This window comes from Trichomycterus rosablanca, chromosome 13, assembly GCF_030014385.1.
Source record: "Trichomycterus rosablanca isolate fTriRos1 chromosome 13, fTriRos1.hap1, whole genome shotgun sequence".
In the NCBI taxonomy this organism is placed as follows: domain Eukaryota; kingdom Metazoa; phylum Chordata; class Actinopteri; order Siluriformes; family Trichomycteridae; genus Trichomycterus; species Trichomycterus rosablanca.
In genome coordinates this window covers 5141200-5158062 of record NC_086000.1, presented here as the reverse complement: position 1 = coordinate 5158062, position 16863 = coordinate 5141200, and the positions used below count along the sequence as shown (strand labels likewise).

At 44.8% G+C, this 16863-nt stretch overlaps 1 protein-coding gene across 5 annotated transcripts in view; it reads left to right on the top strand.

The window, feature by feature from the left end:
* Positions 1-16863, top strand: part of fut8a (fucosyltransferase 8a (alpha (1,6) fucosyltransferase)) — a 77199-nt gene that overhangs the window by 28920 nt on the left and 31416 nt on the right. For 2 of the 5 annotated variants that reach the window (XM_063007343.1, XM_063007340.1), the window contains exon 2: positions 2350-2383. The gene's annotated coding sequence lies outside the window, so the exon portion shown is untranslated. Of the gene's footprint in view, positions 1-2347; positions 2389-16863 lie in introns of those variants that run through there. The other 3 variants (XM_063007339.1, XM_063007342.1, XM_063007341.1) reach the window with 3 other exon arrangements.

Sequence of the window (16863 nt, the reverse complement as noted above, 5' to 3'; positions counted from 1 at the left end):
CACCGCCGGTTTACCTCACCCACGACACACACTTCACCTCTCAACTCCAGTCTGGTGACTCACGGATGCCAAAAACAAAAAGACAACAAAAACACACACAAATCTGTTTACTTGCTGAACGTTGTGCATGTGTGTATTGTTAGGCGGTGCCCTCGCAGCGTTTAGTCTCAAGGGATTAAACCCGAGCACCGTGCGCCACCTGAGCACCAGCCTCCACCTGACGGGAGCGTCCCATCTAACGCAGGCTCATCTTCATTATCTCAAAACAGTCGCCCTCTGTACACATGGAAACGGCGCTAACCTCCTTCCGCCGGTCCAAATTCCAGAAGCAGACAAGTTTCACACGTGTGCCGCTTCTCAGAAGCCCTTAAATAAATCAATAATAAATAGCTGCGCCATCTCTTTCGATCCTGCCTCACAGGGGGAGGATCCGCCGTCCGTGCTCGTCCTTCCAGAGGCCCTATGAAATATGGATCTTTCCCATTTCCTTTCTGCGCATGCCATCGAGGCTCGGGTGATGAAATCGGATATAAAGGCGGCGATATAAAGCTCACGTTTGATTTAAATAATGTATGAAGCGTTCTCGGTTCGACGGACCCTGACCTATCGAACACTCTTGGCATAAACTGGAGTGCACTCGCAAGCCAGATTTTTTTTATCTGATCTCGGAAACGCCGCTTTGACTAAATGGGACCAAATTTCCATAGACACACTGCAAATTTTTTTGAGAGACTTGTATATACACCGATCAAACCACCTCCTTGTTTCTACACTCACTGTCCATTTTATCAGCTCCACTTACCATATAGAAGCACTTTGTAGTTCTACAATTACTGACTGTAGTGCATCTGTTTTATCTACATACTTTTTAAGTCTTCTTTCACCTTGTTCTTTAATGGTCGGGACCCCCACAGTACAGGTATTATTTAGGTCATGGATCATTCTCAGCACTGCAGTGACACTGTCATGGTGGTGGTGGTGTAAATACCTGTCCACTCACTGTCCACTCTATTAGACACTCCTACCTAGTTGGTCCACCTTGTAGATGTAAAGTCAGAGACGATCGCTCATCTATTGCTGCTGTTTGAGTCGGTCATCTTCTAGACCTTCATCAGTGGTCACAGGACGCTGCCCACGGGGCGCTGTTGGCTGGATATTTTTAGTTGGTGAACTTTTCTCAGTCCAGCAGTGACAGTGAAGTGTTTACAAACTCCAGCAGCATTGCTGTGTCTGATTCACTCATACCAGCACAACACACACTAACACACCACCACCATGTCAGTGTCACTGCAGTGCTGAGAATGATCCACCACCTAAATAATACCTGCTCTGTGGTGGTCCTGTGGGGGTCCTGACCATCAAGAACAGCATGAAAGGGGGCTAACAAAGCATGCAGAGAAACAGATGGACTACAGTCAGTAATTGTAGAACTACAAAGTGCTTCTATATGGTAAGTGGAGCTGATAAAATGGACAGTGTGTGTAGAAACAAGGAGGTGGTTTTAATGTTATGGCTGATTGGTGTATTTCCCGGTAAAAAGCTGAAACTGGTCATTCGTTCACTAAGCTGTCACTTATAATTCGGAAGCTCTCATTGGTTCATACATCTGAATGGAGTGAGCAAAACGATTAATTTTTACCATAGATAAGAGCACAGCTCCCGGATTCTATTCCAATGAATAATTCGTTTGAAAAGAGTCGTTTCTCACTCGTTGACTCAGTGATTCAGTTTCCGCTTAAAGCATTCCGCGCAGCGCTTGTGCTCTGTTTTAAACGTTCTCAAATGGTAATCTGTGTATTCTAAGCATACTCAATATATCGAATGCGGTCATTTACAACATCGATGTTTGCGATATACCGCCCAGCCCTACTTGCAAGCCAGATTTTTTCTTATTTCATCTTGGGAACTCCACTTTGACTGAATAGGAACACATTTCCATAGACGCGGTGCTAAATCTTGGTGCAGCTAAATCTTCTAGAGATTGAAGTCGAGCTTACGGTGAGGCGTCTACATACTTGTGACTTTTACATATAATGTACTTGTTTTTTCCAATCCACGATTCAGACTCGTAGGGGAACACAAGGCCAGGTAGACAACACGTCTTCTCCGAGTGCGTGCCAGGGCGTGTGCGGCGCTCATTTGGTTTGGATATTTGCTTAATGTGACCCTGGCTAATCTTAAATTGGCTTGGTTGCTATGGAAGCGTTTGAGGACAGGTTGGACTATGGGATGGCAATATGGGATGGAGGAGTGGTTCCAGTTCGCACAGCTCCAGCGCGCTTATAATTGCTCACCTCAAACTGAGTTTCCAGAGCGGACAGTGACGCAACGTTTTGCTTTTTTTTTCAGGTGGACGTTCCAGTGAGGCACTTCAACAGATAAAGTAAGGTAAGCTAAATTCAAGATCAGATTTTACGATGTGTGTGTGTGTGTGTGTGTGTGTGTGTGTGTGTGTAGATATAGTATATAGCTTTAACTTTTCATTGCCAAATTACCGCTGAGGTTCAGGGTTCGAATCCCGGTGCTGTCAGCCAGTCAGGCGTCTACATCCAAACATAATTGGCTGTCTAGATGGGGGTCAGAGGCCTCTCAGAGGTGTGTTAAGATAAGCTCAGTGCAGGATCAGATGTTAGAGTGTGTGTGTGTGTGTGTGTGGAATGGTATATACCTTTGCATTTTCACTGATGAATTACTGCTGGGGTCTGAGGTTCGAATCCTGGTGCTATCAGCCAGTCGGGCGTCTACATACAAGCATAAGTGGCTTTGGCTAGGTGGGGGGTTAGAGGCCCGAGAGGGATTGGTGTCCTTTCCTAGGTGTGTTAAGATAAGCTCAATGACGGATCAGATTTTAGAATGTGTGTGTGTGTGTGTGTGTGTGTGTGTGTGTGTGTGTGTGTGTGTGTGTGTGTGTGTGTGTGTGTGTGTGTGTGTGTGGAAAGGTATATAGCTTTAAATTTTCATTGCTAAATTACCGCTGGGGTTCAGGGTTCGAATCCTGGTGCTATCAGCCAGTCAGGCGTCTACATCCAAGCCAAGTGGCTTTGCCTAGGTTCGGGGTTAGAGGCCTTGGGAGGGAGTGGCCTTCTCTGCTAGGTGTGTTGCGGCATTAAGCTCAGGGATTCTTGGGAACCGGGAACCGGACCCACTGAGACCCTGACCAGGATGAAGCGCTGCATAAAACATGAAAATGAAATAATAGAATTGTTGCAGGTCAGGTGTGGATGTGGCGCACGGTTGGCCGATAGCACCGCTGAGATTTGAATCCTGCTGTTTCAATTGCTGGTTGTGGGATTGCGCAATAGACTGCTGCACCATCTGACCTCTACGTGCTATCTAATCTGTTACATCTGCTAAGTGATACTTGTAATGCAAGAAAATACTACACAATATACTCAGTACTAGTTAGTACTGTAATGGTCAACCAAGTTAGTCACTGTTTCGTCAGTGCTGTCAGCTAAAACATCATTTAAATTTATTCCCACCAACCGACGATCGATTTGAATAGAAAGCAAAGCTGCAGATCTTTTTTTTTTTTTAATGACTGAACTATTTTGCATCAAGATCACAAACAGGAAGCAGATTTACATCCATATGAAGTCTAAACGCACGCCAAACTCTGCCTACGCTGATCTGAAGCTGTGCATTCCCGCTTACCGCTGAGCAGCGAGCTTGAAATAATCAACATTACTAACGAATCGATATTGGCGGTTTATTTACATGAAGTGTATTTGGCAATGGTTGCCAGTTAGTTTAAAGGATTTTGAAATAAAAGTGCTGTTGGTAGCTCAGTAATGAGTCAGGAATCATTTGCAAGTGATTCAGTATTGAAATTTTATTATCAGACGAAGCATTTGCATCTTAAATTCGTCAGCGTTATACGTCACATCAGGCGTATTTGGGTGCTCGTGTGTGAAAAGGTGATTTGCTGTGTGTGTGTGTGGAGGGGGGGGGGGGGGGGGTCAAAGGGTTCGAGGGTTTGTGGGGTGAGGCTACAGAGAAGCTGCGAAGTTCATTATGCACATTTTACTGATTTAGCCAGCATGTTATTATTCGTCCTTATATCCCGTATACAGACAAGCTGGCGACTTCGAAACGTTCGGCTGCGTCCCAATCCTACCGTATCATCTTAAGGAATGAAAGGGCTGTGCCCCTCATCATACCATACGAATCTAAATGGATGAAGTAGTACTCGAATGTGTGTTTTCGGCAGTTTTGTATTGGCGTTGAAAATAAGCTCCGTCCACAAACACACCAGCGCATTTTCTGATGGCTATGAATGTCCATCCATCTGTACGCAGGCTCAGATTGCTACCGCCTTGTGTCCTTAGACAGCAGAATACGGTGTACCCCATGCCCCGCCCATTTTCGCTCTCTCTCCTCGCGCGCTCTCACCCATTTTTCCCTCTCTGTTCTTTTTAATGTGCTCCAAGCATCAGACCAACTAGAGCGTGACAGCAGCCACTTGCACTCCCCTTAGCACTCTCACTTTACCCTCTCTCTCTCTCTCTCTCTCTCGCCCGCTCTCTCTTTGACTTTGTCACTGCAGCCCTGCTGTTGTTAGCTCGGTGCATCAACACTAATGAATCAATTACAGGGGACAGTAGCACCGCAGTCAAGTGTATGAACTACTCACTGACTGGAACCAGGTGCAGAATATGATCCTGGACGTTCAGTTCCTAGGTTCGACAGACTGGGATTTTTAATTAAGGATAATCACTAATGGCAGGGTTGATGATCCACTAAAATGCTGCTCCAGATTTGTTTAGATTCAGGTCAGGACCCCCACAGGACCACCACAGAGTAGGTATTATTTAGGTGGTAGATCATTCTCAGCACTGCAGTGACACTGACATGGTGGTGGTGTGTTAGTGTGTATTGTGCTGGTATGAGTGGATCAGACACAGCAGTGCTGCTGGAGTTTTTAAACACCTCACTGTCACTGCTGGACTGAGAATAGTCCACCAACCAAAAGCAGCCAGCCAACAGCGCCCTGTAGGCAGAGTCCTGTGACCACTGATGAAGGTCTAGAAGATGACCAACTCAAACAGCAGCAATAGATGAGCGATCGTCTCTGACTTTACATCTACAAGGTGGACCAACTAGGTAGGAGTGTCTAATAGAGTGGACAGTGAGTGGACACGGTATTTAAAAACTCCAGCAGCGCTGCTGTGTCTGATCCACTCATACCAGCACAACACACACTAACACACCACCACCATGTCAGTGTGACTGCAGTGCTGAGAATGATCCACATTTTGGAGCGCCCCTGTGAGTCGAGTAAGCATTCTTGAGGTCAGGCGCTGAGGCCCTGCTCACTGTCGGCATTCCGTTTCAGCCCAACAGGTTTAGATCCGGGCTCTGTTCAGGTCACTGGAGGTTTGTCCACACCAAAATTGTCAAACCCTGTTTTATTTCTTGGGTGTGGCTAAAGACCTTAACCCAACCTATAAAAGGTGTCCACATACTTCTGCCTGCAAATCACCAATGATTTCATTAATCCATGGACAGGCAGCTGAAAGTCCCAGTGCGGGATTCCTTTAAAATAAATAAATCAAATCTAGATTCATAAATGGACTCGCCGTACTAAATGGGTGATGATGTTGCTTAGCAACAGCTGGCGGCAGTAATCCGGAGAGACTTGGGGCACTTTTTCTTAGAAGAGAGGACCTCAGACGGGTAGACGTCAACAGGTTCTATTTACTGTTTACGCAACTGGACCAGTACTTCCTTTACAAATCCTGTGGTCAGTTTGATCTGCATTGATGTAGTTCTACAATTACTGACTGTAGTCCATCTATTTCTCTACATTCTTTTTAGCCTGCTTTCACCCTGTTCTTTAGTGGAGTTTTTAAACACCGTGTCCACTCTATTAGACACTCCTACCTAGTTGGTCCACCTTGTAGATGTAAAGTCAGAGACGATCGCTCATCTATTGCTGCTGTTTGAGTTGGTCATCTTCTAGACCAGAGGTCACTAACAGGCGGACCGCGGTCCGGGTCCGGACCCAGAAGCTGTCCCATACGGACCCGGACCTACAGCCAAAACAGAAAGTTATGATTTGAAACCTGACGGAGCGCTTCTATTGTAACCGGCGCAGCTTTTGTAGTCTTTACGGTAGCGGTTTAGCGGATGAGAACCAATCACGTGACACCACTCAGCCAATCAAGTCTGTGCATTCTAGCCGGTAAACACTGCGACTCTACAGTGCAGACAGATGAGAGAGTTAGAGGCGAGTTACATGTGAAAAGACGGTGGAAAGAAAAAGAAAGATAGCGAATGTAGAAAAAACGAAGGGAGAGATACAGACGACTGTGCCGGAGAAAGTTGAGAAAAAGACGAGTGAGACAGGAGACAAATGGCGCTCTCCAAAAAAGAAACGTGTACAGCGAAAATACAGCATTTAATCCGTGATGGAGAGACTCATCTCTGTTCTTCCCACTGGAGCACAATTAATTTTTATTTTCTCTTAATTTGATAAGAGAAAGGTTTTATAAGGTGGGGCGGTCCGGGTCCTCCCTGTGTGTGCATGTTCTCCCCGTGTCTGCATGGGTTTCCTTCGGTGCTCCGGTTTCCTCCCACAGTCCAAAAACATGCAAGTGAGGTGTATTGGAGATACTAAATTGTCCATGACTGTGTTCGATATAACCTTGTGACCTGATGAATCTTGTGTAATGAGTAACTACCGTTCCTGTCATGAATGTAACCAAAGTGTAAAACATGAAGTTAAAATCCTAATAAACAAACAGACATTTGATTTGACAGTTATTGATAACATGCAGATGTTGATACAACTACTAGGCTACATTATACTATATTGTATATATGTTATAGTGGTTAAGGTAGTGGACTAATAAACAGAAGGTTGCCGGTTCAAGCCCCGCCACCACCAAGTTGCCACTGTTGGGTCCCTGAGCCAGGCCCTTAACACTCAATTGCTCATTGTGTTCCGCTCATTGTGTAAGTCGCTTTGGATAAAAGCGTCTGCTAAATGCTGAAAATGTAAATGTAAATATCAATATATTTACATTATATATACATGTACAGTATATATATATATATATACTGTATATATATATATATATATTAGGGCTGTCAAACGATTAAATTTTTTAATCGCGATTAATCTCAGAATTTCATATAGTTAATCGCGATTAATCGCATTAAAAAAAAATCTGTGTAAATGTTATAGAAAACAAGGATTTTTAAGTGAAATGTTACAATTAAAATGGTGAACACATTTTATGCTAAATGTACTGATGTTAAAAACTGCTGGGACAAGAGAAAACTGTAAGGGAGTTTATTCACTCACATACTAGGCAGTAAATGTCAGATTGTAGGTTAGAATTTCTCCATCAGCAAACACTGTAGATCAGCGGTGCTTTAGGTGGGATAAGGCGTAGTTATTGTATCAGACTTTTCTGTGGTTGTATTGTGACAATGGTTTGATGGCCGTTTCTACACGAAGTGAGTGTGTTTTGACCCTTTGGGGCTTCCATAGTTCATGAACTAACGTGCTTGACTCAGCTTTCCGGTATTCGGTACAGAAGAAGAAGTTAATTAAGTGTAATAAAGTGTTCTGCTCCCGACAACTTGTGAATATAGCGTGTATTTATTTCTTTATTATGCAAGTGCATCACTACCACGATCGGTTACATTATGTTAACAAACCGCAAATGAAAAACGGTGGCAAGTCCGACATTAAAATGTTTGTTCTACCAGTCAAGTGTCAACATGAACTAGAATTTGCGTTAATGGCACTAATTTTTTTAATCGCGTTAAATTGAGGTCGCGTTAATGCGTTATTATCGCGTTAACTTCGACAGCCCTAATATATATATATATATATATATATATATATATATATAGTTAAACATTCTGGACCTTTGCTTCAAGAAATTTTCTCTAACTGGACCCCTTTAAATTTTAGTTGAATACCCCTGTTCTAGACCTTCATCAGTGGTCATAGAACGCTGCCCACAGGGCGCTGTTGGCTGGATATTTTTGGTTGGTGGACTATTCTCAGTCCAGCAGTGACAGCGAGGTGTTTAAAAACTCCAGCAGCGCTGCTGTGTCTGATCCACTCATGCCAGCACAACACACACTAACACACCACCACCATGTCAGTGTCACTGCAGTGCTGAGAATGATCCACCACCTAAATAATACCTGCTCTGTAGTGGTCCTGGGAGAGTCCTGACCATTGACCAACAGCATGAAAGGGGGCTAACAAAGCATGCAGAGAAACAGATGGACTACAGTCAGTAATTGTAGAACTACAAAGTGCTTCTATATGGTAAGTGGAGCTGATAAAACGGACAGTGAGTGTAGAAACAAGGAGGTGGTTTTAATGTTATGGCTGAAGAAAGTTCTGTGACAGTATACAGTCTTAGCAATCGAGGTTTAAGGGCCAAACAGTGGCAACCTGGTAGTGGTAGGGCTTGAACCAGCGACCTTTCAATTACTAGTCCTGTGCTTTAACCACTAGGCTACAGCTGCCTCTTCAAATCAAGGGTCACTTGCCTGGTGAACTAGCAAATGTCTTGCACTTCCCTGTGCCCAATTATCAGACCATGATTGCAGTTCTTATTCTAGCACTTACAGTTTAGCGTCCCAGAAGCAGGAGGAAGTCGGGTGTCCAGAGCACCTAGAGTGAACCAGACCGGCGGGAGCCGGGCACACAGACGGCACTGTGGTCAGGGATTGAACCTAGGTTGCTGGAACAGTGTTGAACCCTCATGACCTGCTGTGTACTGGACTAGCGATCAGAAAGCGGCTGGTTCCATTTCCACCCCCATCCCAGGTCAAGGGGGTGCTTTATCTGGAGAAGAGCAGTCTGACACTGACTCACACTCACAGTTGGAATACACACCGGGTGACGGCAGAACTCCGGGGTATTCCGGGGACGGGGGTGGAGAAAGGGCCGAAACCTGTAACCGCTTCGTACCAGCGTACACGCCACAAAGCCTCATTGACATCAATCGTGGTTCTAAGATTACGTCCTCACAGAGGTCAGCCTGAACTTTTGTTCCTCTTGTGCTCATTGTGATCAGACAACGGCTCTCGCGCTTCTCCGTCAAGAGATCACTGGCCTCTTTTGTGCTGCGAATGCTAAGAAAAGAGCCTTCACTTGTGGTGAGAGCTGGCATTGAGGCTCGAGCCCGGGAGATCAGCTACACACAATCCCTCCTGCTTCATTGTGGCTTGGCAGCAAAAGGGAGAAGTTTATTATAATACTTATTATGGTGACGATGACTGAGTGAGACAAAATTAGCCTAGAGAAAGTACAACCCCAAATCAGAAAAAGTTGGGACAGCATGGAAAATGCACATAAAAAAAACAACAAAAAAAACATAGTGTTTTGTCTAATCAACTTTATTTCATTTATCCATTCCTGCATTTCAGGCCAAAACACATTCCAAAAAACGTTGGGACCGTAAAGCATTTACCACTCACTTTGTAACGTTGCCGTTCCTTTTCTCCACACTTAAAAGACATTTTGGCATTGAGGAAGTTTGGCACAAAATTTTCCACAGAATTCTCTATTGGGGACAGGTCAGGACTGCAGGCAGGACAGTCTAGTTCCCCTTACCCTCTTCTTCCTCAGCCATGCCTTTGTAAATGTCTGGCTGAAAAATGCATGGACGTCTTGAAGGCAGCACGTGTTGCTCTAAGATCTCAATGTACTTTTCTGCATTAATACTACCATCACAGAAGTGTAAATGACCTTTGCCCCATACCATGACAGACCCTGGCTTTTGGACTTGTTGCTGATAACAGCCTGGATGGCCCGTTTCATCTTTGGTCCGGAGCACACGGTGTGCTGGAATGCTGATTCATCTGACCACAATACACGTTTCCACTGTGTGATGGTCCATCTTAGATGCCTCCGAGCCCACAGAAGTCGACGCCGCCTCTGGACATGGTTAACATAAGGCTTCTTTTTTGCACAGTAAAGTTTTAAGTGGCATTTGTGCATGTAACTCTGTATTGTAGTGCTGGACAAAGGTTTGCCAAAGTAATCCCTCACCCATGTGGTTATATCAGCTATTGTTGAGTGGTGGTTCTTGATGCAGTGTCGTCTGAGGGATGGAAGATCACAGGTGTTCAGCTTAAGCTTGCACCCTTGGCCTTTATGCACTGAAATTCCTCCTGATTCCTTGAATGGTTAAATGATATTATGCACTGTAGAGGGAGAAATATGCAAAACCCTTCCAATCTTTCTTTGAGGTTCATTGTTTTTAAACATTTTAATCATTTTCTCACACATTTGTTGACAAACTGGATCCTCTGATCATCTTTACTAATTAAAGACTCAGCCTCTCCTGGATGCTGCTTCTGTACCAAACCATGATTACAATCACCTGTTGACATCACATCATTATTTAGTTTCTTCACCTCATTACTAACTCTAAGTTGCCCCCGTCCCAACTTTTTTTGGAACGTGTTGCAGGCCTGAAATGCAGGATTTGAGCTACAGTGTATCACAAAAGTGAGTACACCCCTCACATTTCTGCAGATATTTAAGTATATCTTTTCATGGGACAACACTGACAAAATGACACTTTGACACAATGAAAAGTAGTCTGTGTGCAGCTTATATAACAGTTTAAATTTATTCTTCCCTCAAAATAACTCAATATACAGCCATTAATGTCTAAACCACCGGCAACAAAAGTGAGTACACCCCTAAGAGACTACACCCCTAAATGTCCAAATTGAGCACTGCTTGTCATTTTCCCTCCAAAATGTCATGTGATTTGTTAGTGTTACTAGGTCTCAGGTGTGCATAGGGAGCAGGTGTGTTCAATTTAGTAGTACAGCTCTCACACTCTCTCATACTGGTCACTGAAAGTTCCAACATGGCACCTCATGGCAAAGAACTCTCTGAGGATCTTAAAAGACGAATTGTTGCGCTACATGAAGATGGCCAAGGCTACAAGAAGATTGCCAACACCCTGAAACTGAGCTGCAGCACAGTGGCCAAGATCATCCAGCGTTTTAAAAGAGCAGGGTCCACTCAGAACAGACCTCGCGTTGGTCGTCCAAAGAAGCTGAGTGCACGTGCTCAGCGTCACATCCAACTGCTGTCTTTGAAAGATAGGCGCAGGAGTGCTGTCAGCATTGCTGCAGAGATTGAAAAGGTGGGGGGTCAGCCTGTCAGTGCTCAGACCATACGCCGCATACTACATAAAATTGGTCTGCATGGCTGTCACCCCAGAAGGAAGCCACTTCTGAAGTCTCTACACAAGAAAGCCCGCAAACAGTTTTCTGAAGACATGTCAACAAAGGACATGGATTACTGGAACCATGTCCTATGGTCTGATGAGACCAAGATTAATTTGTTTGGTTCAGATGGTCTCAAGCATGTGTGGCGGCAATCAGGTGAGGAGTACAAAGATAAGTGTGTCATGCCTACAGTCAAGCATGGTGGTGGGAATGCCATGGTCTGGGGCTGCATGGGTGCAGCAGGTGTTGGGGAGTTACATTTCATTGAGGGACACATGAACTCCAATATGTACTGTGAAATACTGAAGCAGAGCATGATCCCCTCCCTCCGGAAACTAGGTCGCAGGGCAGTGTTCCAGCATGATAATGACCCCAAACACACCTCTAAGACGACCACTGCTTTATTGAAGAGGCTGAGGGTAAAGGTGATGGACTGGCCAAGCATGTCTCCAGACCTAAACCCAATAGAACATCTTTGGGGCATCCTCAAGCGGAAGGTGGAGGAGTGCAAAGTCTCGAATATCCGCCAGCTCCGTGATGTCGTCATGGAGGAGTGGAAAAGCATTCCAGTGGCAACCTGTGAAGCTCTGGTAAACTCCATGCCCAGGAGAGTTAAGGCAGTTCTGGGAAATAATGGTGGCCACACAAAATATTGACACTTCAGGAACTTTCACTAAGGGGTGTACTCACTTTTGTTGCCGGTGGTTTAGACATTAATGGCTGTATATTGAGTTATTTTGAGGGAAGAATAAATTTACACTGTTATATAAGCTGCACACAGACTACTTTTCATTGTGTCAAAGTGTCATTTTGTCAGTGTTGTCCCATGAAAAGATATACTTAAATATCTGCAGAAATGTGAGGGGTGTACTCACTTTTGTGATACACTGTATATTAACACGTGAACTTCTTTCACGCTGGAAACCCGCCACCGAACCTCGGAATCAAAGCGAATTCCGCAGCAATCAAGTCGACCCCGTGTGAGCGAGCGTTACAGATGAAAAGCCAGCGAGGCGGCCGCTTTGGACCGAGATCTGATCCAGCTCTGACTTTGATATGTGTTCATGGTATGCGTCGGAGCTCGCGCTGAACATGTGCTGCACGCTGAACCTTAATTAGCGCTCATACGCAGGAGTTAAACAGCTCGGCAGGGGCGTTTATGCCCTCGTTTCGGCCTCTGGGATTCGGGTGTTGTGTGAGAGTGAGTGCAGTTCTTCTAGCTATTTACTGAGGCTTGTGGTCAGCTAGAGAGAATTCTAGCACTAGGTCGGGGTATTTGCTTTTGACGTGTGTGTGTGTGTGTGTGTGTGTGTGTGTGTGTGTGTGTGTGTGTGTGTACGTGTGTGTGTGTACGTGTGTGTGTGTACGTGTGTGTGTGTGTAAGTGTAAGAGAGAACTGTTGTATTATGTATTCAGTGCACACCACAGCAAGAGCAAGTTCAGTAGCAGTGTAGTCTATTCATTTCAGTCAAGGCCAAGACGGGACTAAGGACCAAAATGTCCATGATATCAGCTCTCAGCTCGAATCTCAGCTGTGCTGCCGGTTGGCTGGGCGCCCCTTAGTCTACCGCCTAGTATATGGCCACTAGTCTGCTGTGTGGGAAAAGACCAGACTAAAAAAAAAGAAGGGTGGGGTCTTTGACGCTGTGTAAGACCTTGGTTAGTAGCCTGAGGCGCCTGTACAGAATTGGGGATCAGCACATGACTCTCCATGCGCAAGACTGGCTCACACGTGAATCCACATTTGTCGGAGGGAGTGCGTGCCAGGCGAATATACCCTCCTCGGATGTGATCATGAGCAGTGTGAGACTAATTGGCTATGCAAAATGCTTCAGCTATGCCTGCCGGCTGGGCTGAGCAACCACATGAACAACGATTGGCCTGTTGTTTAGATAGGGGTGGGTTATTAAAGCCGAATATGGACTCTCTCATAACTAATGCAATAACGACCTCTGCTGGCAGATCGATGATTGGGCGCCTGCACAGATACAGGAAAAGAGTTCTGTCAGGGTGTGTCTCTCTGTACACAGTGCTGATTCGCATTGCACCCGTCAAAGTGTAGGTGACAAAATGCATACGGCTGCTGCCCACATCTCGGAGGGGGGCGTGGGTTAGCTTCGTTCTCCGCAATCAGAGCGGGGATCGACATTGGTGGAGAGGAAGCATTTCCCCTATGTAGACTAGCTGTACACTCACTGAGCAGTTTATTAGGTACACCTCTCTGGCATCTACCTACCGTACAAATGAACTTTGTGTATACAGTTACTGACTGTAACATATCTGTTGCTTTGTACACGTTCACCCCCAGTCATTTAAAACGCAATCCCCACTCCCACGGGTGCTCAGGTGACCCAGCGGTAAAACACGCCAGCCCACAGTTACTGACTGTACGCTATGGCTGCGTCCGAAATCGCATACTTAAACAGTACGTACTAGATTCGAAGGCAGTATGCACTGCTTGGCCAGTAAAGCAGTATGCTCTTTCAGTGCGCAAGTGTGCAGTATGCACCAACCTCGTACGTACTACATCCGCCATCTGTCTTCTTCGCTACGAACGCCTGTGCAGCTCCAGTTGAATTATGGGATAGATTATCATACCGTAAGTATAAATTGTTTGCATACTCAAAAAAGGCTGCCAAGGCAGTAGGTCATCCGGGTACTTTTCGTGTACTGTTTAATATACAGTATACTACATATTCAGACATACTAACCGCTTTCGCGTACTGTTCAGTATGTAAATATGCAATTTCGGACGCAGCTTATAACTAGGGTTCTACTTTAATGATTGAATGTAAACCTAGAACTCCGTCTCAAATCCGAAAATTCTCGTCCGTGTTTTGACCCCCCCTCTGTGTCCACAGAATCGATTGGGAGTTCTCCAAACTCAGTTACCTGAGTTGTGTTTTTAGATGCTTTAGACCTCGACATTTTGGACATTTTGACTAAGCGATTGTTAACTGAATTGCCGTAGGATTGCTAGGACGCCTCATGCAAATTAACCAGTAAACATGAGGCACTTGAACGCTACATGAATTAAAACGGTAAATTGTACCCTGTACTTCATTTATCATTGAAACAGAGGACCTGTCCTCTCAGGTGTCGGGTGGCGCAGCGGTAAAACACTCGAGAACACCAGTGCTAAGATTTTACATGATTCAAGGCAGTTAGGGTCGATGGTGTGTGCACACAGACAGGCAATAATGGGGATAAATGCGTGACCAATTTCTGTATGAACCCGCCTTGTGCAGGTGAAAAGAAGCGGTTGGCAGCTGCACACATGTCAGAGCAGGAGGTTGTTGGCTGTGGCACCTAACTAGGTAATTGGATTTGACTAGATTGGGAGGAAAGGGAAAATGTAATGACCAGATGTTGTTTGGATGCTGGACCCTTTGGCTGCTCCCGTATTTTATGGGTCGCCACACTTTTGCTCTGGTATTGCAAACAATTTTAGAAACAAATAGGCTTTTATTTTTATTCTGCGTAGCACACGATGTATAAACAATTTCATGATTGACTACTTTACAAAAGAGGAAGTTTTTGTAAGTTTTTTTTATTTATTTATTTTTGCTTTGCACCACTGGAAAACTTTGTGGCTCACGCGTCCAAACTGTATAATAGACGAGGATGATGAAACAGCTGGACAGAGCGGACTGCGATAAAGATCTTGCCAGAAAGCTTATTGCTTTTTAGGAGGAAGAAATAAAACCTTTAATAATTTGACTATTATTCAGATGTGCAGTAATTTTCTTTAAAATGCTCTTGAATTTTGATTTAACTGGTAAAAATAATATTTTAAACATATTTAGAATTTGCTGCCTGCAAGACACTCAAAAAAAACTTGGGACAGAAGTGTGTTTACCTCATATTTCATCATGAAGACGCTAATTGTTGGCATTTTACCAGCAGAAATGTCCTCTATTGGTGCGTGATACAGGGCTTCGGCTGCTCGACGGTCTTGGACTCATCTGACCATAGCACACACTCCCACTGTCTTTCGGACCATCTGAGATGACCTCGGGTCCAGAGAACTAGAAGGCATAACTGTATAGAATTGATCTGTATAGGCTTTCTCTTTGCCTAATTGAGTTTCAGGTTGCATTTATTAATGAAGCAGCAGACCATGTTAAGTATAAATGGTTTTCTGAAGTACTCTGCAAGCCCATGTGCCTTTCTTTATCACGGTAGCATGATGGTTTGGGGCTTCAATGTCTCAAAATTTCAATATAGACTGACATTTCTCCAGATTCATTTCATCTTTCTACAATATTATGTACGGTAGATGGTGAAACACCTACATGAATGGCCTGTGGTGAAAACTACAGTGACGTAGTGGCTGTAATCTAAATAATCTGCTTTATGAGTTCGATTAGTTGTCTCATTAGAATCCTCTCTATTTAGGCAGATGCCCAGGTAGGCAGTAGGCAGCAAGGCAGCTCACTCGGTTTTCAGACAGACCCAGTGAGTAAACACGGTTCATCTGTTATATTTCATATCGGCTCATAACGGTGGGAGGATCAGAGACTCGGCTTCAGTCAGCCAAGCGATGATGCCGTGGCAGCCTGTGCTGCATTGCAGCTCCGCGACCTGCAAAACGCTGCAGTTAAAAGGTCATCATCGCTAACAACAAATGACAGCGAGCTGAGATCAGATCCTTTCGATGATATTTATTCCTCCTTAGCAGGGACGCAAATCTCATCGCTTTCTTTCAACCGATACATGATTGTGATCAGTTGGTGGCTGTTTCATATCTTTATGAGTGTCAAGTCCTAATGAGTTATTAATTAATTATTTATTTATTAGGATTTTTAACGTCATGTTTTACGCTTTGGTTACATTCACGACAGGAACGGTAGTTACTGGTTACACAAGATTCAGTCTTTGGACTGTGGGAGGAAACCGGAGCTCCCGGAGGAAACCCAAGCAGACACGGGGAGAAAGGACCCAGAAAGCTCCACCTGGGAACTGAACCCAGGACCTTCTTGCTGTGAGGCAACAGTGCTACCCATCGTCTGTATATCCATATATACACCGATCAGCCATAACATTAAAACCACCTCATTGTTTCTACACTCACTGCCCATGTTATCAGCTCCACTTACCATATAGAAGCACTTTGTAGTTCTACAATTACTGACTGTAGTCCATCTGTTTCTCTGCATGCTTTTTTAGCCTGCTTTCACCCTGTTCTTCAATGGTCAGGACTCTCCCAGGACCACTACAGAGCAGGTATTATTTAGTGGTGGATCATTCTCAGCACTGCAGTCACTGTCACTGCTGGATTGAGAATAGTCCACCAACCAAAAATATCCAGCCAACAGCGCCATGTGGGCAGCGTCCTGTGACCACTGATGAAGGTCTAGAAGATGACCGACTCAAACAGCATCAATAGATGAGCGATCGTCTCTGACTTTACATCTACAAGGTGGACCAACTAGGTAGGAGTGTCTAATAGAGTGGACGGTGAGTGGACACGGTATTTAAAAACTCCAGCAGCGCTGCTGTCTTGTCCACTCATACCAGCACAACACACACTAACACACCACCACCATGTCAGTGTCACTGCAGTGCTGAGAATGATCCACCACCTAAATAATACCTGCTCTGTGGTGGTCCTGTGAGGGTCCTGACCATTGAAGA